We start from the raw sequence: 23312 nt of genomic DNA on the forward strand, positions 1-23312 counted from the left end.
CGCACCTGGGGTGGGCAAAGGCATGGACTGCTGCGGGAACCGGGCGCCCCATCCCCGCGGGACTCCGTAGCCTGGCACTAACCATTGCAGAAAAGTGACGGGAGGGCGCGTAATCACCAATTAAAATAAAAATAACAACTAGAGAATGGAGGGGGGGGGGGGGGGGGGGTGTCTGTACCCGGCGGGGCTCCAGGCTCCCCGGGCGCCCAGCCCAGTCTCCGCGGGCGCTCCGCTCCCGCGCCCCGCTGCGGGCCGCCCCGCGGTACTCGCTCCGCCCGCCGGGGCAGTGCCACCTGCCCTCTTCGCGGGTGCGGAGACCACAGGTCGGGGGGAAGCACGCTATGGGTGTTGCAGACTCGGGGTTTTATGTTTTATGCTTGCTACATCCCATGGGGGGAGACCTTTTTTTTCTTTTTTTCTTTTTTTCTTTTTTTTTTTTTTTTGGAGGAGGAGGAGGAGGGAAGAAGGTGTGATGGGTTTTTGTGCTTTTGGGGAGGGTTTTGTTGTTGTTGTTTGGGTTTTTTGGAGGGTTATTTTGTTTCCTTTTTTTTTCCTTTGTTTTGTTTTCTTGTAATCGTTTCTATTCTTATGTAGTGGGAGCAGCGTTTTACCTTTCAGCCACGCCAAGGCAGCTTGGTTGCGGACCTCTCGAGCCAGCTCGTCCCCTCTGCGGTCAGCGGAATTTCACGGGTGTAGAGCACACGTTGCAAGCCGGAATATTTTTTTTTTTCCCAAAGCAAGCGGGCTCATAACGGTATGAAATAATTTTCCAGAGATGTTGTGACACCTGCAGCCCTCCCTGTTTTGAGTGGGATCCCCCCAGTCCCCGCAGGCGACGGGAGGCTCGGGTTGCCTTCCCGCGGTAGGTGTGGGAGATCTGACTGTGCCGGACCTCCCCCGCTGCGGAGCCCTTCCTCCCCCGACCCCTGGCAGGGCAGAGGGCTCTTGGAGAGATACCGTGCAATATTACCCAGCCGATCATCCTAAAGCGTGCGTCGTAGGCCAAGCCACCGGGGAGGGGGCCAGCGGTGCGCTGTTTGCGCGGCGCGCAGAAGGCGCGCAGCCGCCGCGCAACCCGCCGTCCTGCACGTCCTCCGGGGAAATCCCGGCGATTTGTCCGTGCGCTTCAAACTTGCACGCTCGGCTGGATTTACGGCTTGCTTGATACGAGCCAACACGTTCTATTATTGCATAGATAGAGTCAGAATACAGTCGGCGCGGTTGTGCAAGCCGACAGAGGAGGCGGCCCTGGAATCCGTACCAGCAAGTGGTGTGAGCTCAGCGGAACATTGCTTACAGGCCAAATCGGAGGCGACCCGAGGCCAACTGCCTCATGGAGTGGGGAGCCGGCTTCTCTCAGGGGCCGAGCGCGCCACGAAAGCAGAGTGTGGCCCTGGGGATGCACGCAGTCCCGTGGGAGCGGCTGAGGGTACCCGGCGGGGTCATCGCGGAGCGAGGGAAGATCCTGCTTTGCCAGGTACCTCACATGGTACCCGCACCCCTGGGTGTTTGGAGGAGTGCCTATCTTCCGAGGCGGGGGCTGTGCCCACTTTTCCTGCAGGACGGGAGGGAGGGGGACCGCAGTGACATGGGGCATTCCCAGGAGCCGCAGAGGCTGCGCGCCCGCGGAGGTTGCGCGCCCACCGTGTTTGCGCAGTTTACGGGAACACAACTGGACCGCAAAACAGATGCTCCGTAACAGCCGGCCACCTGTTTTTCACATCATGCTCCATCTCAAAGCCGGTTTTCTTCATTATATCCCTCCCGACAGATACCATGAAATACATCACTCATTTAGATATGGGAGCCGGCCTCTGGAGGATGACTTGCGCTGAGCACTTTGATGTTGAGAGACAGATTTCAAAAGACAGAAAGCCCCTTCGATGTTTCTAATTACCCCGAACGCAGGGTCTGCCACTGATTAGGGCGGCGGTGCCGGGGTGATGCCGAGGCGGCTCGGCTCGGCTCGGCCCGGCTGGGCGAGGAGGGGCAGCCCGCCTCCTCAATCCGCCCTGCCAAGGAAAACGACACGGGTGCATCAGCAGAGCTAAAGCCAACAGCGAGCCTCGTCCCGTGCTGGCGTGAGAAGGGGGCAACAGCCTTTGCTGCACCCCCAGCGCCTCCCAGCCGCGGGAGGAGGTTTGCGAGCAGGCGGTATCTACTCCCGCAGCCAAGACCCTTTTGGAAGAGGCTGCGCTGAAAGCATTACAGCCCTTGCTAACACTTCTGCTCACATGCGAGCCTTTTATCTCGGCAGCGCAGTTGGAAAAGCTGAATCATTGCGGAGAGAGTGAGGACTGAAGGGTATTTTTTCATATGGAACAAGCTGCTCTTTATTTGATCTTCACAGCCCCTATTGCTATCAATATTCCTAAAGCTGAGGGATCAAACACGGAAAAATTAAAACCATGCTACCACACTAAATAAGATTAAGATCGTGGCAATACATTGATTGTTCCTTGGGGAAATAATTTTGTTGCTGCAGGAGCCATTGCCCTCCTGGAGGCAAAGCGTGTGTTTCAGGAATGGGTGACGGGAAAGATGTTTGGGAGTCAGCCTCCAAACCAAGTTAGGAGCAATCTAAAGTGCCCATGCTCCTGTCCCCCTCTGTGTTCCCATCCTGGCTGCATGGGCATCATTAGTGTATGGAGTCAATGAAATTTGCTAAGCTAAGCTCCACTATCCCTGTTTTACAAGCAGGCATCTTCAAGCAAGTCCCACTGTTGGTCTCAAGGGATTTTTGACAGCAGGCCCCAAAAAGGAAGTCCCACATTTTCAAGCATTGGTAGCTTCAAGATCTCACTTAAAAACCACAACTGGAAACTGGGAGCTGGAATTGTGCAGAGCTTCTCCTGAGGAAGTTTATTCTTCCAGAAGTGTTCCGTGCTCACGATTCCTCTTTGACAATAAAGGAGTTAATTTTTGTTTTTTTAGATGACTTCATAACCTTTTGAATTCCTGACCACCTGTTCTGACTGCTGTGGAAGGAGAGCTTTCTTGGAAAGTCCAGCTCAGACATGAGGCCAGAAGTCCCTTGCAAATAGAGTCCACGACCTGCATGCCTTTTCGCTGAGGAGTCCTCCATGTCCAATCTCTCTGTCATTCCCTGCTTTGCCAAGGATTTGTCAGCTTTCAGTGCAGGGTGGAAAGCTTCTCTTTCCTCAGGGATGTGGGGCCAGCAATGGACCCTCGCACATGTATATTTTGTAGCCTTTTGTAAGTTTTCTTACATGGCAAAATCTTTATAGTGCTTCTTACTTTAAGCAGGGTCTCTTTTTCTGATGTTCTTTCTTCCTTTTCTCTCAGGAAACCCACTCCTGTGTATATTTGAAGCAAGCTGAGATGCAGCCAATTGTATTAGTTCTGGCTGGAGCAAAAATGCGTAATGAAACACTGGATGTGTGGTATGAGTCCAAAATAAATGGTCACTAGCAGAGCCAGCAAAAACCTACGAGATCAGATAGCCTGTGAAAAAGGAAAAGCTTGGACTTTACCTGCAGTGCTCTGCATTTTTTCAGAGGAAAAAATGAACACTGGGGTTTAGAGGGCTTGGGAAGAGATGCTGGGGCACTGAACCTTTTTCATTACATTTGCGAATTGTGATGATTCTTGCGTTTTTTGTGAATATAGCATCTGTAAGTGGGAGAAAGTGTTTTATCTCCTAACCTGTTATTCTCAAAGCACAGCAGTTTGGTTTTTATGTGCCAGATGTCAGTGTGCCCTGATTCTTCAGTTGGGATTAAAGCTTCCCTGAAGCAGAGAGGTGTTATAAGGATAACTCCATTAATGTATGTGGAAATCTGGTACTGCAGTGATAAAGACCCTGTAAATATTTACACAGACAGACAAGCTCATGGAAATTTTACATTATTAGCTTAACTTCATTACAAGGAAGTAGTTGAGAAAGTCAGCAGTATATTACATTCACTTTTTTTTTTTTTAATTAAACATTGACAACACATCTGGTGCTGCTTCAAGCCACAAGATTCAGAGGGTCACTCTTTTAAATATTTTACAATCTGCAGGGAAATATCAAGTCTCAAGCAAAGGAAAAAAATTAACATAGCTGCTATAAGAATAAATCTTGCCAGTCAGACCTTTTACACTTTTAAGAGTTAATAAAATAGTGAGTAAAGAACAACCAGAGAAAATAATTTATTTGGACATTCAAAAGCCTTTTGATAAACACCCATACAAGAAACTGTTAAGGAAACTTGGTAACCACAAAGTGAGAGGTAAAGTGCTGTCATGGATTAAAATCTGGTTATAAATGGATGTGGAATAAATAGCCAATTCTAGTAGGGAAAGAGATTAATAATGAGGTGCCCTAGAGAGCGGGACTCAGACCAATATTGTTTAATGCTTTATTAATAACCTGGGGGTGAATAGTGAAGTGGCAAAAGTTGATGTCAATAGAAAAGTACTTAGCTTAGGTCAGGAGCAACTCCAGAAGAATTTAATGAAATGGCAGGACCATATACAGAAGTACAAGGGCAGCTTGGAAAGTGCCTTCAAATCCTACAGCAGCCGTTCTGCTCCTCCTGGCTTGTGTGCCTGTCACACATCTCTGCAAAGGTGAGGGTAGGTAAGGATGGGCAGATGTTTCTCAGCATCTCAAGTACTTTTTCACCCCTCCCAGTAACTGCCAGCTCCCCTAGTTTGTTATGCCAAACAGAAAGACTGAACTCCCACGTGGCAGACCCCTCTACCAGTCTCTGAATATACAAGCTCCTCCAGAAATTGTTTTAAAAATCCAGTGTGGGTTCCCATGGCTGAACCTCCCCAGAGGACATGCCAAAAGCTCTAGAGGTCACCCCTCACAGCCTTTTCAAAAATTATGTGTTCAGTCTGATGAGCATGACGTGGCAGCAACCCTCAAGTCCACTTGGTCTAAGGACGTGACCTCCTGAGTGCTGCCTGCACATGGAAAAACAAAACCTGCCAGTACAGCTGGATTGCAAGTATCTATATGAACACAGTAGTCACATCATCTAATGCCTAACAGGACAAAAGCACAGGTAGCCTGAACTCACTGCCACTGAGCTTCTGTGTGAGTTTTTTATGTGACTTGTTTACTCTGTGGCTTTTTGTTCCCACTGATTTCACCCTTGATGTGTGGCTGCATCTTGCTGAACTGTGTCGATGTGAATTGTGGCAGCATGACCTAGCACAGGCCTGAATTCACATTGCAAGCTCAGCATTTGAGCCTGCTGCACAGACAAATGTATTATCAGCACTCTGGATGACATCTGATGGTATCTTTGTGTAATCTTGTTGCTGCCGGTCCTCAGTTCCAACTGTTCTGTCTTCTCCACAGTGCCACCAAAACACAGTGCAGGCTTTTGAAAGTAAATTACATTCATGGGAATTCAAACGGCTGTTTTTCACAGGGATTTCTTATTGTTTTGTTTTTATTCAGTGGGTCATTTCCAAGGATACTATTCTGGAAAAGAAAGCAACTCATAAAGAAAGATTTTTAAAAATCCTCTTGATATGACTTGTAAAGTATTTTGAAGTACCAGCGATAAAAGAAATTGTTTTTAAATCCCCTCTTTCATCTGATGATTTATATTACATTAGAAATGCCCTGTGTCCCCAGCATTGGGACTCTAGAGGAGTAAGTGGGGTGTCAGTGCTGCTCACAGAGGGCTCTGTTCCCGAAGAGAACTGGAAGGCATCACACCACAGGTGGGAAGTGAGAAGTCCACATGCACATGGGAAAGTGAATTATCTCTGATACTGCAGCACCCAGGAGACAACTCTGGGCTCCCCCCTCTCAGTGAATCACACTGCCTTGCCTTGTCCCCACATTTGTAGTTCAATCCAAGCTCTTCATGGCTCTTAGACACTCTTGGGATTCTTACTTCTACTTCTTTTTTTCATAGTCTGAAATGAAAAACCGTGCACGTTCAGCCTAAGACTTTAATGCAGCAGGGTGGGCTCATGGTGTGAGTAGGCTTTGTGTGCAGAGCTTTATGAATTCACATCAAATGAGGACCTGCTTGGAAGCGAAGGACCATCTTCAGCACTGCTGGTCTGATCACCCAGCATGTGGAACCAGGGATTCTGCCAAGGATCAGGCTGGAAAGGAGTGATGTTACAGGCCAGGGGTGCATGTTGTCTTTGTTGCTGAGCCTGAGGCACAATTCTCTCTGGTCTTGGTTCTTATTATGGGAGGCCAAATGTTCAGGCAATGTCATGGTAATACTTGCAGTAAGTATAATACTACACAAGCATAGTGTGCAGTCATGAAAACATGAAGGTGATAAATGTCTTGGAACTGATGGTTTCAAATCAGTATGTTTCACTGTTAGCACCATCACTTTTCTCCGTCCAAAGAAAAGGTTTGGGAGTTTGTTCTGGGAATCAGGATAGGACAGAGTCGAGGGCAATCCATAGACCTGGGCAGCTGCAGCATTAAAGCAAGAAAGACTAAAACTCATGTATGTGACTTCAAACCACTGAGGCAGAGCCCTAGCATTTCCTTGGAAGTGGCTGCCCTCTGCCTGCCTCACTGCCTAGGTGTGGTGGGAGGTACAATTCTCTCTGCTGTGTCTTTGCCACTCTTCAGGCTCTGCTTGAGGTCTGCTTGTCCTTCCCATCTTTACCACTGAGCCTGCTTCTCCCAGCACACCCTGGTTTTCCTCCACACAGCAAGCCCTTCCAGTCATCCCTTGTGATCCTTCCTTCTGCCAGCAGAGAATATGGCAGTTTCTCAGTCATGGCCTTCTCCTCCTCCACCTCCCCCTCATCCTTCTCCTCTGTCCTTTTGCGGATTGCAATGACTGCATGCAGTGACTGAACCACTTCTAGCAGAGCAGTGCTGATTCCTCTCCTCCTTTTTCCCAGGACAACAAGCAAAGCTGGCATTTTGTTAATCCAGGCATAATTAATCACCACCAATGTTTTTATTTTAATTCCTCTGTTTCCATAGTCTTGAAGAGCTTTAGGAGCTGTGAGCTTTGTACATGGTTGTAGAAGATGTGGATATTTTGCCTTGCCATAAAATCCTTTGCAGCACTAGTAGTTTTTTAGAGAGATTAAATAATTTTGGATTAAAATCAGGACAGAAATAGAAAGGCCAGACTGGAGAGGTACAGAAGGAGGTTGTCTGAATCTTAGTTGTTTCAGCAGCATAGAACAATGGAAAGGAGCAGGAGCAGAGTATTTTGTACTCAGAAGATGATTTTTTGCTGTCTACCACTTCACAAAGTCATAGCAAAGAGGAAGACCTGGATCTGTAATTTATTCCTTTGCCTTAGTATCTACCTCCAAGGATGCTGGCAGGCAGGATAATTGCAGTAGTTGTTCTTAGAGAGGAGAATGCAATACTTTCTATGAAAGAACCCAAGACTGCATCCAGGAAATATGTCAGGTCACTTTACAGCCTTTCATTTGAATAGACAAGATGTTTGATTTGTTTCTCAGAGTCGCTTTGAAAAAAAAAAAGAGGCATGTGAAAATGTCAGAGAATTTCCTCTTTCCCTTTCCCACCCAAATACAAAATCAAATAAAAGCAAACACATGGGACACAAATACAAGAGCAGCCCCCTCTGCACATATTTGCTGTGATACACAGGCTGTTTCCAGATGTATGGATTAGACCTCATCCAACTACCGCTTAAAGCTCGGCCTTAGCATGTACAGTGAGCGAGCTGGAAACTTTTGGGAAACTAATGCACTCAGTGGTCAGGATCCTTCCTTCAGCTATGATATTGGTCACTGTGTCTTTTCTGTGACCCTTTTGCCATCTCTTCTTTTCAGCTAGACCACTCTGAACCCTGCTAAAGTATAAATTTAAAGTCCTTGTAATTAAAAATGAAAAACACCTTATGTGATTTTTTTCTTTTGCCTGAATATTTTTACTGTTGGTATAGTATAGACAGGAGACTATATGATGAGATTCCCTCCACCATGATAGGAGGGCCACTCCCTCCACTCGTTATTAAAAATGAGGCTCTTATTAAAAATGAAGCTGATTATTAAAAATGAGGCTGATTATTAAAAATGAGGCTGATTATTAAAAACTGTTACGGAATTTATTCTGTATTCTGGTGGCTTTTTTCAGCTGCGTAAAAGCATTGAGTCAGTCCCTGGTTAAAAAATGAATAGAAGAAACAGAGACACACAGCACACACATTGCAGCTGTTGGGGCACGTTTAACAACACAAAAGGTGGATTTAAAGGCCATTCTGCTGATATCGATTTTAGGAAAGTAGATGCAGTGACTCAGAGATCCACGGGAGATGCCCAGTGGGTTTCTGCAAGGCCAGCCAAGCCCTGGAGATGGCTGCAGTCAGGCCCTCCTGGAATGCTCACACCTGCATGGCTCAGCACGTGGCCCACGGGAACAGGAGCACCCTGATGCCATGACTGGGGGAGACTGACCAGCCAACAGGATTTGGACACCCCTTCATTAAGGGTTGATGAGATTTCTGAGGATTTTTCGGGTAATACACTGTTATTAAGGGGAAAAATAAAACCAAACAACTCCCCCAGAAAAAAACATTAAAATTGTTTTGGTCCTCAAAACCTAGGTTAGTTTTTGAGCCACCTTTGAATCTAGAAAAGTCATATTGATCTCAACTACTTTGACAGAAATGCTGAGAATTTTATATTCTTTGAGTACCCGAGTGGATTGAAAATATTCCTGAGAGATTATTAGGCTCTCAGCTACTGCTCCAATTCACAGAAATTAAACCTTCCATCATCTGGTTTTTATATTTGGAAAATGTCAGCTATACTTCCTATCACGTATATTGTTGCTTCAATGCACTGAGCCTTCTGTGAATTTCAAAACACATAACTCAGCTCTCAAGCATTTCTTTTGTAAATATTGATAATGGTTTCAAGTTCTTTATTAAATAACTTTTTAATGAGTTTGAGGACAAAGAACTATTTTTTCACAGTCTCACAAAGATAAGAATCATAACATATCTTTCTGTACCATGGAACACATGGTTCTCAATACCTCATTGTGCAGCATTGGCTTTCCTCACTTTAAAAAAGTTTACTTAAACAAAAAAAGCCCCACAATTAGGAGAAATAAAATCTAAGCAGACCAAACTAAAATGTCCAAAATCACATGCAAATGCTATGTGACAGCTTTTCAGGTCAGTATGTGCTGACATTTGGAGCAGCATTAGAAAGCTCCCTTTAATCCCAGCAAGAAGAGCTACAAAATGCCACCATCACTGCTTAATACGGTTCAATGCATAGACTCTCCTGGCTCAGCATTATTTATTGCCCATGTTTTTACCAGAAAGGATCCCTCTGTATATGTTTAAGATCGAAGTCAATAAAATATTACGGCAAGGTTCACCAGGGGAAGTTTCCAGGGAGAAGTTTTTTATCAGTTTACAGACATGGTCAAAGTCCTCCAGGAAAACTCCTCCTTGGAGCAGGCTGTAAACAATTTACATGGGAAGGTAAGAGGAAGTCTTTAGGGTGCCTTGGAAAATATTAAGTTATAGAAGTTCCAACCTCTGTCTTCTAGATCTGGCCCAGAGGACTGATGTTTACTAGCAGGTATGCGGCTCTATAGGAAACTGCATACTGTTGGTGAAAGTAGGGTTATTTTTTTAATACATTTCAATTAGAACTTGGACTGGTTAGCAGTATACTAAACCAAATATGCTGTACAACTAATTTTCTCTATAAAAAGCCAAATGTTTACCTTTGAACTTAAAAATGTTGCCTTCAGGCAAATAGTGTTCCAGCCAGCTGTAGTTTAAACGCGTGGTGCATGTAGCTTGCTTCTTCATTCAACACTCAAAATCATTCATGTTTGCTAAGTGGAATTAAAAGCCAGCTAGGAACAGATTACTGGTCCCCTGATAATAGCCTTTCTTCTCACACATGCCCTTGAAGACTTTCAGGTCTAATAATAACATTTGCCTGTGCTGATCCCACTGACAGCTTGAAACCTTAATGATGATCCATTTGAAATGTTAATACTTAGTTTTATTTGCATGTTTATTCAAGGGAATTTGTATTGAACCATTTAGCTGTGACTAAAAACAGAGGTCAAGGGACAAACGAGAAAGTTTAGGAGATTTTAGGTGGTGTTTTAGGTCCAGCTCATGGCTGGACACGGTACCAAAATTGTGCCTTCCCAGCAGGCTAGGAGAAATATATGAGGCACTCCAGCCTCCACCTGAGCAATTGTTCTTGTTAGAATTAAATACAAAGACATTTATTGGCACTGATGGTTGGGGGGTTTTGTTCATTTTTTTCTGCAGCCAGGATGGCAACAAAACCACAGAACATCTGTATTAAACATGAAACCAAAAGATAAGAGCTGGGAAAGGAGCTGTTGTTGATTACCAGCTAAAGGTTCTTATTTGCATCTATTATTTTAATGATGCTGAGACATGGCTGTAGTGTTTAGGACATGTTAGGGCACCAAGTGCATTCCAAGGGTATCTTTTCAGCCGTTTCTAGTTAAGCAGTATGTATTACTGAGTTGTGAATTAGAAGAACTATTCAATCTTCCATCTTTGTCATTATGCCAACACACAGGAAATGACCTCGTCCTAAAGAGCACCTGCAACTCTCATTAAGATACATCTAATGTTACCCATTGCTTTTCAAACTCCAAAAAGCGCCTCTTACAATCTACCTGCTTCAAATTCCCTGAGGTTTTATTGGCTCAGAACACAGATTACTTGTCTTGGTATCAGGGATTTCCTTCCTTTTGAACAGGAACATAAAAACACAAAGAAAGCCTAAATTCAAGTAATGTGAAAATATTGTTTTTGATTCCAACCCATACACTCAAAGTTACAGCTGAATGTCTGACTTTACTTGAAATATGATGCCCTGACTCTGCATATGATCTTGTGGCATATAAAATGTTTGGAAGCCTTTGAAAAAACGGAAATATTCTTGGCTTTGCTTGTGCTCTTATTATTATGCTTACTTTAATGCATTTATAGTTGACTCAGTAGATCTTTACATATATCAAGCTTGGGTAGCAAGTTTCAGGACTCATGAAATCTGCATTGTTACTGATTGTAATGGTAGCACACAGTTGAATCTGTTGTGTTTACATATGTTGTGTCTGTAGGTGAGTGTATCCTCACACATCAGTGGTATAGTCCAAAAGTTTGACGCAAATCTTTCTGAAACATCCAGCATGGAAGTTTATTTCAGTGATATGCAAGATTAAAAGTTTGAAACACCGTGGTCTACCTTCTTAAGAGCTGAGAAGCAAGTTACAAACACCTGCAACTTTACACTGACCTGAAATTGCCCTTTTTTTTCCTCTTAAATTCAGACAAAGCAATAAAATTTAATGTATACATGCACTTACTGCATTAAAATTAATGGTTTCATTTCCACACTGATTAGTAACCATGAGCTTAAATGAAATTAGTTCTCCTAGAGGATGACTAATTACCCTTAGCAGTGAGTACTGGTTTTTAGACATAGTTAAAATGCAGCATAGAGAGCAATGAAAATTTCTTGCTCAACATGCTCAAATACCTTAGTCATCTCAGGTTTTTTTGATAGGTTCTGACAAGAAATAATCTCTGAGCTCCATTCAACAGCTCACTCAAGTCAGAATTAAAAGGGAAAATATATCAGTCATCTTGAAAGGTTTAAATATAATCCCTTCTAATGAATATTTTTTTTCCCATTGCTCTATGTTCACTTATAATCCTATCAGAAGTCTTCTGTAAGAACACCTAAGCAACTTCTCTTATTTTAAAGAAGAGATTGTACTTTCATTGGGCACGTTCAGCAATGTTCTCCCAAGGGTGATTTTTCTATTATAAGAGTAAAACTTTAAGCACGTAATTAATTAGCAGTCAGAGCTGGCTGAACATGAATGAAGGGAAGAGCTTGCAATCCGACCAAATTAACACAGTCATGTAGTTTGCAGTGCCTGTAAGCTTGGGGTTCCAGCCAGCCAGATGCTGTGTGACTCCAGTAAGGATACAGTCCCTGTTCCACAAGTCTGTTTTTGAAAATAAACAATTTGCCTTTCTGTGAAGTGATCTTCAAGGACTTTAAACAATCCAAAAGCTGATATTATTACCCATACAAATACTGAGAAGTCGTTCACTCTTCAATCAGTTAACTTGAAAGGCATGGAATTCCTCCAAGCCTGGTGTGCATATCAAGGGGAATGAATGTGTTCTCAGGTAAGACTTTGGTAGATGGGAAATGGTATCTGAACTCAGAGTTGGCTGGAAAACATAGTGTCAAATAACTCTGGACTGCGATTTCACTGGGGCCTCATAAGCTTTGAAACCAAAGCTAGTTCCACTGAATGCTGTGTGTGCTCGCAGTCCTGTTCAAAAGTTGGTAAAGTATTATCTTCACAACTGGTCATGGTGGACAGTTAAAGTATGATGGCAATGTGTTTGCGTAGGGACTGTTTGTTACACTTGCAGCACTTTTGAATATCTTTGCTCAGTTTTGCAGTCATTTTATGTGCTCTGAACAGATGAGCCAAGTTGTGAAGTGTGAGTTGTGTATCCAACTTTGCAGGTACATCATGAATATCAGGGCTTTCCCTGTGCATCTTCCGTCTAACACATTGATAGACATACATGCAGGCTACATATTTAGCAATATTTAGCAATCAAAATCTAGCAGCTTCCACAAGTTTAGCAATCAACATCTGGAAAGTTGACAGAACCAAGCTCGGGATTTGGATTACAGGTTTTTTTCACAAGGTGAGCAATTGTCCTGGCAAATAAAGCCCTTAAGCCCCATAAGGAGCTTTAGAGTATGCAATTACTTTAAAGGACAACCATTTAAAGGACACTGAAAGCCTCACAAAGTTTTACAGCTTTTGTGGCAAGACCTTCTGGCTCTTAACTGCCAAACCCAATCCAATGATAACCGTTTATCTCACAAGGAAAAAAATGTCCTGATGGATGTTTCCAATCCTACGCATAGTTCAGCAGTTGAGAATCTATAGATGCAATAGTACAGGTGTTTTTCTTTAGTTCCTCCTATTAGCTACCTGTCAGGGAAAAAAAAAAAGACTTGTGTAAGTAACCCAATGTTCCCCTTATTTTCTACCTGAATATGAGCTCTGCAGTGCTGCCAGGGAACAGAGGCGTCTTTATGTTAAATTGCAACAACAAAGGACATATACCTGAACCTAATCACCATACCTAAGAAAGGCAGTATTGTAGCTAGGACCCGGAGGGAAGAAGCCCTTCTGTAAGCTGTTTTCTTATGGAAAAGATTAAAAAAATAATGCTGTTGAGCAGCTAATGCCATATTTACTTTCCTGTTTTTGTTTTAACACAGACTGTCTTACGTAAAAGGAGACTCCAACACACTCACCCAGCACTTCTTGCCTGAGGCAGTGAACCTAACAAATTCATCTATCAGTTACAGCAAACCACAGCACGCTTTTCTAAGCTTAGCTTGTTATTGTCTTTCAGTCTGGAGAATAACTCAGGGCAATGGAACAGTTACTGGCACTATAAATGTTTTCAGACACTGAAGCTAGTAATATACAACCTTATTTGAATTAAATTTCCTCTTTAAGAGAGTCTGAAACCGGATGACTTCATATAATTCATTATGTTTAAGAAGTCAGTTTAGTGTGGCAAGTTAAAACCCATTAAATTGCTCTGTAGTTTTCTTGGCTGTGGTTGTTTTTCTTAAGTGAAAGTAATTAAACATAAATATTTACTAATATCCCAGGCTGTGAAATTCTATAGCCAGTAAGAGGAAGAAGGAGAACCTTCTTCCTCCTTCTTGGCTTCCTACATTAATACCCCATGCTGGCTGAAACATGCCTGCTGGCTTTTGCACAAATAGGGCTGGCCAATGTGGAACTCTGATGGGGAAGTCGGAAGCTGAGCAGTTGAATTTATTTAAACACGAGGAGGAAACCACTACTCAGATGTGATCTCTTTTTTATATGCGGAGTTAATGCAATGGGGAGTAAGACATCACAAGTAAATTGGCATTTTCCCTGCTGATCCTGGACAAAGACCTACTCCAAAAATGTTTTGATGTCAGTGGAAAAAACCTCACTGAGTTGAGTGGGTCCTCCAGTGAGGCAGCACATTCATAAGCACTCAGTGAGTACAGGTAAGCCCAGCCACTGAGGCAGCAATGCCTTCTCCTGCCCCAGCAACCCCACCTTACTTCTGCTCACCCCACCAGCATGAGTGTTGGTGTGGCCACACAGAAAACCAACACCTGCAAACACCAGCCAGGGTTGGTGCTACCGGCTTAGCCTAAAGTTTCTGTGAGTCCAAAACTCCTTTTTGCCAGGATACTGTAAAGTTGGAGAGGTGGCAGACACTGGTAGAGGCAGCAAACTCTGTTAGTCTGAATAATATAAACTCCCAATATGTATGTTCTTAAGGGATCTGTCAGGACATCAACAAATGATCCCAGACTGCCCAGTGTGCCCAGTGACCATCTCAAAGTGAATACTACATCTGAAACCTCTTCAGATCTGATTTTCAGAGACAGGCATTTGGGAGTTAGCCTTGAAATAGTACTCTCTACTCTCTCTTTTATACCCTGTCTGAAACTAAGGGGCCTCTTGTAACTTTTTAGGACTCCAAGGTAACAGAATTAAGCAGAGTTAAATTATTTCCATGCTGTGGTACTTATTGAAAGTTGATCTATGGACAGATTTTACCCTTTCTACACAAACTGGGTTCACTACATGCTTATAGTATGACTTCTCTTCGCCAGTATCTGATAAAAGAATTCTCATAAAAGACCCTAGTCCTCCCACACTGTCAGAAAAGTACAAGTCTGCTTAGCTTGAAGAAGATATCAATTGCTGGCCCAGGGGCGCTACTCCTGGAGTGAGGTACCATGCACTGTGAAAAAGAGCAACAAAACCTTAAAGCAGATGGTGATTAGGGTCAGCCATATGCCTCATCCTCCACCTTCTCTGTACGTGCTGCTCTCTGTTGCATGCACGTGACAGGATGCAGTCGGTACCTCGCAGCATCAGGCTGGGCCAGCACAGCCTTCACAGAGCAGAGTGTGAGTGAGGGCTTGCCAACCCCAAGGGTGGGTGCTGAACCCTCTGCCCCCAACACAGCACTTCTGTCACACAAGTTGTGCTGGGACACCCCAGGACCACAGTGGCACCCATTAGATGAGGGTCCAGTAAAGCAACATTACTAGAAACATCATGAAGATTTAAACCCAAGCAGCTCAGCTGGAACAGGTGTCAGGCAGTGGAAAGCTTGAATTACATAAATGGGGAGGTTTATTAGCAAACTCTTAGTTTGAGTATCCCAGAGATCTTGTTGCTGCATGTTTAATACTGCTGATGTGGCTGTGCCTTTCAAGGTGAGCAAGGAACACTGAGTTGCTGCATTAGTGTTTCTCGTCCACATCCACCCAGAACAGACCATGAAAGGTTTGCTTGACAGGGTGTTCAGTGTGCAGGCAGAGAAGAGAAATAGGCCAAGAGTAATTAATTTTAGGAGTGACTTTTTTTGTTCTGTGAAGTAGCGGGCCTGTAAACTATCTCCCCTACCCAGCAAGCAGATGTCATGTGAAGTGAGACAGCACTCTTCCCTGCTGATCCCTCAGAAGACACACTATGAAGGGTCAAGTCACCCCTAGACCAGCGTTTCTTTACATCCCCTGCCAAGCTGGGTGGCAGTTCACGCAAAGTATGCTCTTCAGGCACATGATGTATTTGAGTCATGGTTAAGTCCAAAACCTTCTGCCAAGAACAAGCTTGTTAAAAGCTGCTTTAGTCAGAAAGATGAAATACTAAGCTGCCTGCCTTTACAAGACAATCGCTCATAGGAGCTGAAATTCAGACATTTTCCTTTGGAATAAGCTGACTGGATCACTTCAGTCTTTCGGGGGTATAAAACGCGAAGAAACTGCCAAAACAATTTAAAAAAATGAGTTCTATACGTGTTTGGGAAGCAATGTGTATGTTCCGCTGGAAGAGGTTACCCCACACGTTTTCCCAGCTCTGCCCTGCTGGCCGGGTGCCTGCAGATCCAGGCCTTCCTCCTTCTTGTGCTGCAGTGCTGCGGCCTCGGTCCTGATGGGCAGAGCCTCATTTGGCACAGGGCCCCTGTGCTCCTTGGCAGCCCTATTAGAAGTGGGCTAACTTTTCTGTTAATAAGGACCAATGGCAAAAGGGATTATTTGGCATTTGCTAAGGCTGTTGAGTATATATGAAGAAAACCAGTTACAATTGTATTTATTGCATGAACAAGCCCTTATCTAATTCATAAATCAGTCAGCCAGAGCATCCTTCAGCCATATTACACCAGGCTGAATTTTTGTCAGGTTTTTGCCACGAATTCCTTAGCACTTGATCAAATTGACATGTGTAAGGCAAATTGCCAACAATAATTCAGGTCTAAAAGTGATAATTCAGTAGACGGCATGTTTCTATCTGAGGTACTACTAAATAAATACCAAGAGCCAGGCTTAGTACTTTTATTTGAAATCTGGAAGGCAGCTTTCAAATGGTCTGAGAACATAGTCAGGTGCTGGAAAGGAGTGCCATGGAAAGGGACCTGGAGATGCTGGTCTGGGACCTGGGGGTGCTGGTTGATGGCAATTTGAATATGAGTCCGCAATGCCCTGGCAGCCAGGAGGGCCAACCGTGTCCTGGGGGGCATCAGGCAAAGCATCACCAGCTGGTTGAGGGAGGGGATTGTCCCGCTCTGCTCTGCACTGATGAGGCCTCACCTTGAATATTGTGTCCAGGTTTGGGCACCACAATGTAAAAAAGATATAAAGCTCTTAGAGAGCATCCAAAGGAGGGCAATGAAGTTGGTGAAGGGCCTCGAGGGGGAGCTGTATGAGGAGCAGCTGAGGACACTTGGTCTGTTCAGCCTGGAGAAGAAGAGACTGAGGGGAGACCTCATTGCAGTTACAACTTCCTCATGAGGGGAAGAGGGGGGACAGACACTGGTTTTCTCTGTGGTGGCCAGTGACAGAATGGCCTGAAGTTGTGTCAGGGGAAATTTAGGTTGGATATTAGAAGAAGGTTCTTCACCCAGAGGGTGACTGGGGACTGGAACAGGCTGCCCAGGGAAGTTGTCACAGCACTAAGCCTGACGAGAGTTCAAGAAGAGTTTGGATGAAACTCTCAGACACTGTAAACTCTTAGGGATGGTCCTGTGCTGAGCCAGGAGTTGGACTCGATGGTCCTTGTGGGTCCCTTCCAGTTCAGCATTTTCTGTCCTATTCTGTGATCTCCTTTTGGCCTTTGGCACACAGAAGATTCCTGGAGTCCAAGATGCTTCATAGAACCGTAGAATCATTAAGGTTGGAAAAAACCTCTAAGATTGAATCCAACCATTAATATAGCACTGCCAAGTCCACGATTAAACCGTGTTCCTAAGCACCACATCTACAGGTCTTTTAAATCTCTCCAGTGATGGTGATTCCACCAGTTCCCTGGGCAGTCTGTTCCAATTATTGAAAACCCATTTGGTGAAGAAAGTTTCCCTTACATAAACCTCTCTGGCACAATTTGAGGCCATTTCCTCTCGTCCTATCACTTGTTACCTGGGAGAGGAGACTGACTCCCACCTCTCTACAACAAAGTGCAGTATTGCTGAGCAAGTCCTGGCCAGCTGCATGCTGGTGGCCCTGAGAGCTGGGGCCCAGCACAACCCGTATGCATTGCCATGGCACTGCTGGACAGAACAGAGATAAAATCTCTGCTAGGTCTGGGAAAGCAATTCATGCTTTTATGTCCCAGGCAAATCTGGTTCCCAGTGGTATCTAAGAGAGTGAACGGCTTTTTTTTTCTCATTTTCTCATCCAAAGGATAAGAACAAACCCTCACTAGATGTTGTAGTAATGATTCTGATGCCAGCAAATGTGATGATTTCTGTACCTTCAGGGATTCTCCTAAAAATTTATCCTTTTATTCTAATTGCTGTGGGTATTTCAATCCACAGTGTAATTCAACCAAACAAATCAAGGAGAAAGATGAAAAGGATAAAAGTTTCTTTCCATTGCATTTAATTGGGAGTTTCCCCACAACCTGTGTGCCAGTAATAGGCTTAGAGTCTTATTTGTACAGTAATGCTTGATTTACTTGTTTCTCCCCTCCTTCCTTTCTCTCCCCATGGTGGCACATTATTGTTTCAAACCACTGATCTTTGCTGTGGTCTCTTGTTTCCCACAACTTGCATTGCTGGGATGTTTACTTCCTGGATTTAATTCTAATTTAGCTACTACACTAATCCTTAAATAAATCTTTTTCAGTTCAGCTCTTTCCCTTAGCCCTATACACCAATGTTTACACTAATTTAAATAGGCAGGATATTAGATTAAAGTTAATTGAGGGAGTCAACATACTAATCCAGTTTCTACAGGTTTACACCCCTGAACAAAATATTAAGAGCGGCCATACAAGATTTTCTTTCTCAGAGTGAGAGTCAGGGAGAATACATTTGGAGGGTAGCCCACTATTAGGTTTTGGAAACCCAAGTTATTTGTATCGTAACTTTCTCAATAGTGTAAGACAACACGTGCAGTTAAGATGAATTCTCTTGCTTTCCCATTCCAAGACTCAGGGAAGCTGTCTGAACACAGCTGGAGTAACTATGGATTTACATGAGAGCAAATCACAATATATTATCAAAGTGTAACAATCCATATAGTATTTCCAAACAGTGCAATTAAATGGGGGAAAAATATAATTCCCAACAATTTGAATTAAAAAATTTGAGTGTTATGGTTTTTAAAGAGACCAGACTGAATTTTTAAAATAGCTAATCTAGTAGTTCAGTTTCCAGCTCTCAAGTTATTCAGTCCAAAATCTGTTGGTGCAAATTTCCACCTATGATTATGTATAAGTATAATCTAAAGTATGTAAGCATTTTTCTAAAAGCCAATACAGCGATACCTAAATCGTAAAAGCATCCTCAAGATTAACATGGGGAAAAAAACCAAAACCAAACCAAACCAAAACAACAACAACAAGCATCACCACCCAAACATATGAAAAAATTCTGTTCCACAGACTTTTTTTGTCTGAAGATTATCTCTGTTCTGCGTGGGATTTTTTTTTTTTTTGCCTTGTGAGGGAATGGAAGGCTATGACAGTTGGTTATTATTTTTTTGTGATTTAGTACTGGTGCTGAGATAGCAACTTCCAGTAATAATTTCATTATGTCCTGTATTGCACAGGTGTATAAGAAAGTGAGTTTACTGCAGCTGTTTATTTCATTTCTGTCTTTAGGAGTTACAAAAATGCCTAGAAACGGAGAGGATGCAGAGCTACACATAAAATACAAATCAATACCTGTGAAATGTCTCCTTTTGAAAAATCAAAATCCACTTTTGACTATGACAGCTTGGAGTTCCCAGAGGTGATAACCACAGGGAGTCACATCTCTCTCCTTTTAAACCGCATCCAACTACCTTTCTTTCATTTCTCCTTGCAACGAGTTGGATGCTGACTTACACAAATTAATAACGTGACCCAGGGTGAGAGTTGGCGGTCAATGTCAGGAAATCAAATTCTGAGCTCCTATCAATTGCTTGTGCATAGCCCAGGCACTTATTATGTAATAAATTCATTCACTGCACTAAGTCGAATCCTGTTAAACCCTGAATGCTCTGGGGCAGAAGTTGTAGCTTTTCCCTGCCAGGTAGGTGTTTACGAGCCTGGTAGCACCAGAAGCGTTTCTGGAGCCCGCAAACATAATTTAGCTGCAGTAATGTGAAATTACTGAGCCTGTCTCGTGCCGACATGTGTTACATGCAATTGTAAAAAGGAAAAAAAAAGTTTAACAGCTTAGCCACAAAGGAATGTTTATATCTGATTACACTAACTGCTAATTTAATGCTAGTTAATCAGTGGCATGCAATACAAGCCAAGCAGCCCAATGGATTTATTGATGAATGACATTTAAAGTTGTTGGAAAACCGGTGCAGCAGTTACGTTTCACAAGCAGGCACAGAGCATGATCAAACAGTAGTGCCTTTGCTAAGAGCCTTTGCTTCAGCCTTTGGTGCTTCAAATCTCAAGTTATTCCAAACTTACACTGAACCAACGGGTCAGTATGAGAGCTCAGGCCCAATCTTGCACAGCACTGAGGAGATCCCCTTGGGTCAAAACCAGTACGTGCCACACTGCTGAGATGAGCTCTGAATTTCAGAGAAAAGCAGGGACCCTCCATGAGCCCGTATGCTTCTCCTGCACCTTCCAACAAAAATTACCACAAATAGGAAGTCAACTTGAAGCTTAAATACTGGAGTGAGATTTTTATTCTTCCTTTTTCAGGTGCTCCTGTGCTGCTCCACACAGCTATAGGTCTGTACGCTGCAAGAGGCACAACTCTTGCCCCCTGAAGTCAGCAGGGGCTGAGAGACGGATGCAGCCCCACTTGCGAATGCAGCACTGACAGCTGCACAACAGCATCACCTCCCAGTGTGTGAGCCTGCCTATTCCTGGGCAGGGGGGCTCAGTTAGGGCCAAGGGAAAGAAAGGTACAGCTGCCTTATCCCCTCTGGCAAGTATTGATTTGCCAGGATGCACATTCTTCACCTCTCTAAACCTGACCCATACAGCTGCCACGTACCATGCAGCTTGTTTTCCTTAGCATGAAATATGAGCAAAGGGAGCCTCTGAAACAGTGCTGGAAGCAGATTCTCATGGAGTACATCCATGCCCAAGATTAAAAGCAGAGAAAAGCTTTTTAAAGAAGATAAGACTGAACCTTTTTACTCATAGAGGTTTCTCTGAGTGGCTGCTGCTCCCTACTCAACCCCCCCCCCCCCCCCCCCCCCCCCCCCCCCCCCCGCCTCCCCGCGAGTGCTGCGGCATTCAGCTATCCATTCTCAGCCTCCTGACCCTTCGGCCAGCTGAAATCATTGTGAGTTTTTACTCCTGACTTCGTTGGGATGAGGCCAGCTGCCAAGTGAGAAGCATCTGTAAAGGAGCAAAAAGTTAGAAATTATGTCAGTTATTTATTAATGGGAGGCAGTTTACTGAATGCTGCCAAAATTTAAGAGCTTCTGTTTCTTTGCGAGCTTCGGTTCCTTCTTGTGAAACCATCCAGAATACATCCAACATTGCCTATTTCGTGAACAATTTTCTCTTATCATTTAACTGGAAGGTTTCAAACACACAAGCTGGTGAGTTTTCAGGCTGTTAGCAATGGCCACAAGAAGAGCAGGTAAAGAAAAGATATTTTACGGGGTGAGACCTGCCGAATGAGGTGCCTTGTGACCCAGCAAGCGACAAGGTGTTGGAGAAAGGCACACTTGAAACATAAAACCCCATCAAAACCTTGATATTGTATTAAATGATGATACTATTGTATTAAATGATGATACTATTGCACAGAAAGCAGAAAAAGTAGCGTGGCAATAATTTCTTGTTCAGAATTAAGTGTAAGACAACCCTGAGAAGAGGCTGTCCATTAAATCATCTCTCAGCTCAAAGGCAGGCATGGGGAGCCCCATCAGGCTTTCTAGTAGCTAGTGGAAAGAGTAAGTGATGCTTAACCAGTTGTGCCCTTCTGGAGCTATTTATTTATTAGTAAAATCTGCCATTAACATTATATAACTAATGGAAATTCTTCATTCTCACAAAACTCGATTGCTATTATCCTACTTGGTAGCCCCAGTGAGGCTGGTGCACATAGGCACATGGGCACACTTGCAGAGGTCTGGGAGAGGTGGAACTGAAATCCTCTTCCTTCTTAGTTACTAAGAAATCAGCCATTTAATCCAGCTGCACATCTAGGCTTCCTCTGTAACCAGTAGTCCACAGATAAGGGGGGAGCAGACACTGTTGAGATGCCTTTTGCTCATTTCTGGATTTGGTTGCAAGAATCACCCACAAGAGGTACCTCTTCTCATCACCAGCTGTTAAAAGCTGACATTGCTGACTAGCTTCAGTTCACTTAGCTAACTAGCATTAGGTGAAACCACCCCCTTCTGGTTATTCAACCTTATGCCCTTTCTCACTGAGTTCTTCCCAAGGGCCACAGCTGGGAAAGTACACAGGCAGCCACAGGCCCAGAAACAAAAGAGAGTCAAAATTCATTTGGAGTTAAATGAGAACAAAACTGCTGAGTGTGCAAAGACTGATCTGAGGGTTTAGGCATCAATCTTGCATTTTTCGTCAATGAAGAGATATTTCTGATCTCCTGGGATCCACGCTCACTCAGCACAGGGTAAAGGTCCTCAGCAGCATCTGGACAGTCAGTACCTTTCTTAACAAGTTTGCTGGGACCAGCAAAACAAGCAAGTTCAGGGGAGTCTTTCATTTTCTCTCCAACTGGCATCACTTTTCCTGGGAAAGTGCAGAAACAGAGGAATGCCATGGTGGTCAATGGAGAGCTGGGGCTCAAGACAGAATCACTGAACAATTTAGGTTGGAAAAGACTTATGATCATCAAGTTCAACGTCATTTTGAGGTGAATCCCATGGGAAAGGACTTTGGCAGCTGAAATTAGCAGGGACTGCTGAGAACAGCAGGACAGAAACTTACCTTCTCCCACAGCCTTACAGGAAGCCACTGATCTGTAGCCAAGAAGCTTTTTAGTAGCATTGCAAATGTTTATCAGTTACATGAAGGATACAAACAGCATTGCTCATGCGGGGCAGAAGAACTAAGCTCTGTACGTAGCTCCGTCAGAGCAACCCATGAAGTCATTTAGAAGAGAAATACTTGAATTAAATTAACCATAGGAGTCTTTGCATCTTTGGAGGTGGAACCAGCTGCACTGTGAGCTAAGTGCACCGCAAAACCTGTGTGTGCAACTGCAATAGGTGCTTACGAATAGGTCTTCTGTGCTCCTGGATGGAGACAAACATCACCTGGGACCACTCACTTTCTTCTCAGCTCTTCCCCACCATTTGCCATCCTTGTTGTCCTGGGCTAATGCCCCATGCTGTATAATTTTAAATAGAGCATTAAGAAGTGATGGTGCTGGTTACTTTTCAGGCAAGAAGGAATACTCCACACTTAGGAGTGTTTGGTGCGTGTTGATTTCCATAGCTGAGTTTTTATTTATCTCCAGCTCTGCACATATAAAAGAGCAGCAGTGCTAGACACAGACTGTGCTGTGGAATTTGTTGCTGGTCCGGTATAAACAGCCTGTCCTGTGTATTGACCTAATGTAAACAGCCAGTAGCCTGTATAAACAACCAGCAGTTGAGCTCAGGCTAAATGAAACCCCAAAGTATGTTTGAGTAGCAACAAATCAAATGTCAATACATATATTTCCATAAATTGTAAGCTGTTGTTTCTCTGCTTGCCAGAAAGAATTCTCTTTTTTTAAGATTTCTTGGAAGTTCGGCATCACACAGTTTGTTTCCCTAAAAATATGGTTTCTGGAGGACTTTGCTCCTGT

This window comes from Empidonax traillii, unplaced genomic scaffold (assembly GCF_003031625.1).
Source record: "Empidonax traillii isolate 1590-97213 ecotype Southwest subspecies unplaced genomic scaffold, ASM303162v1 scaffold391:size1093220, whole genome shotgun sequence".
Taxonomy (NCBI): Eukaryota; Metazoa; Chordata; class Aves; order Passeriformes; family Tyrannidae; genus Empidonax; species Empidonax traillii.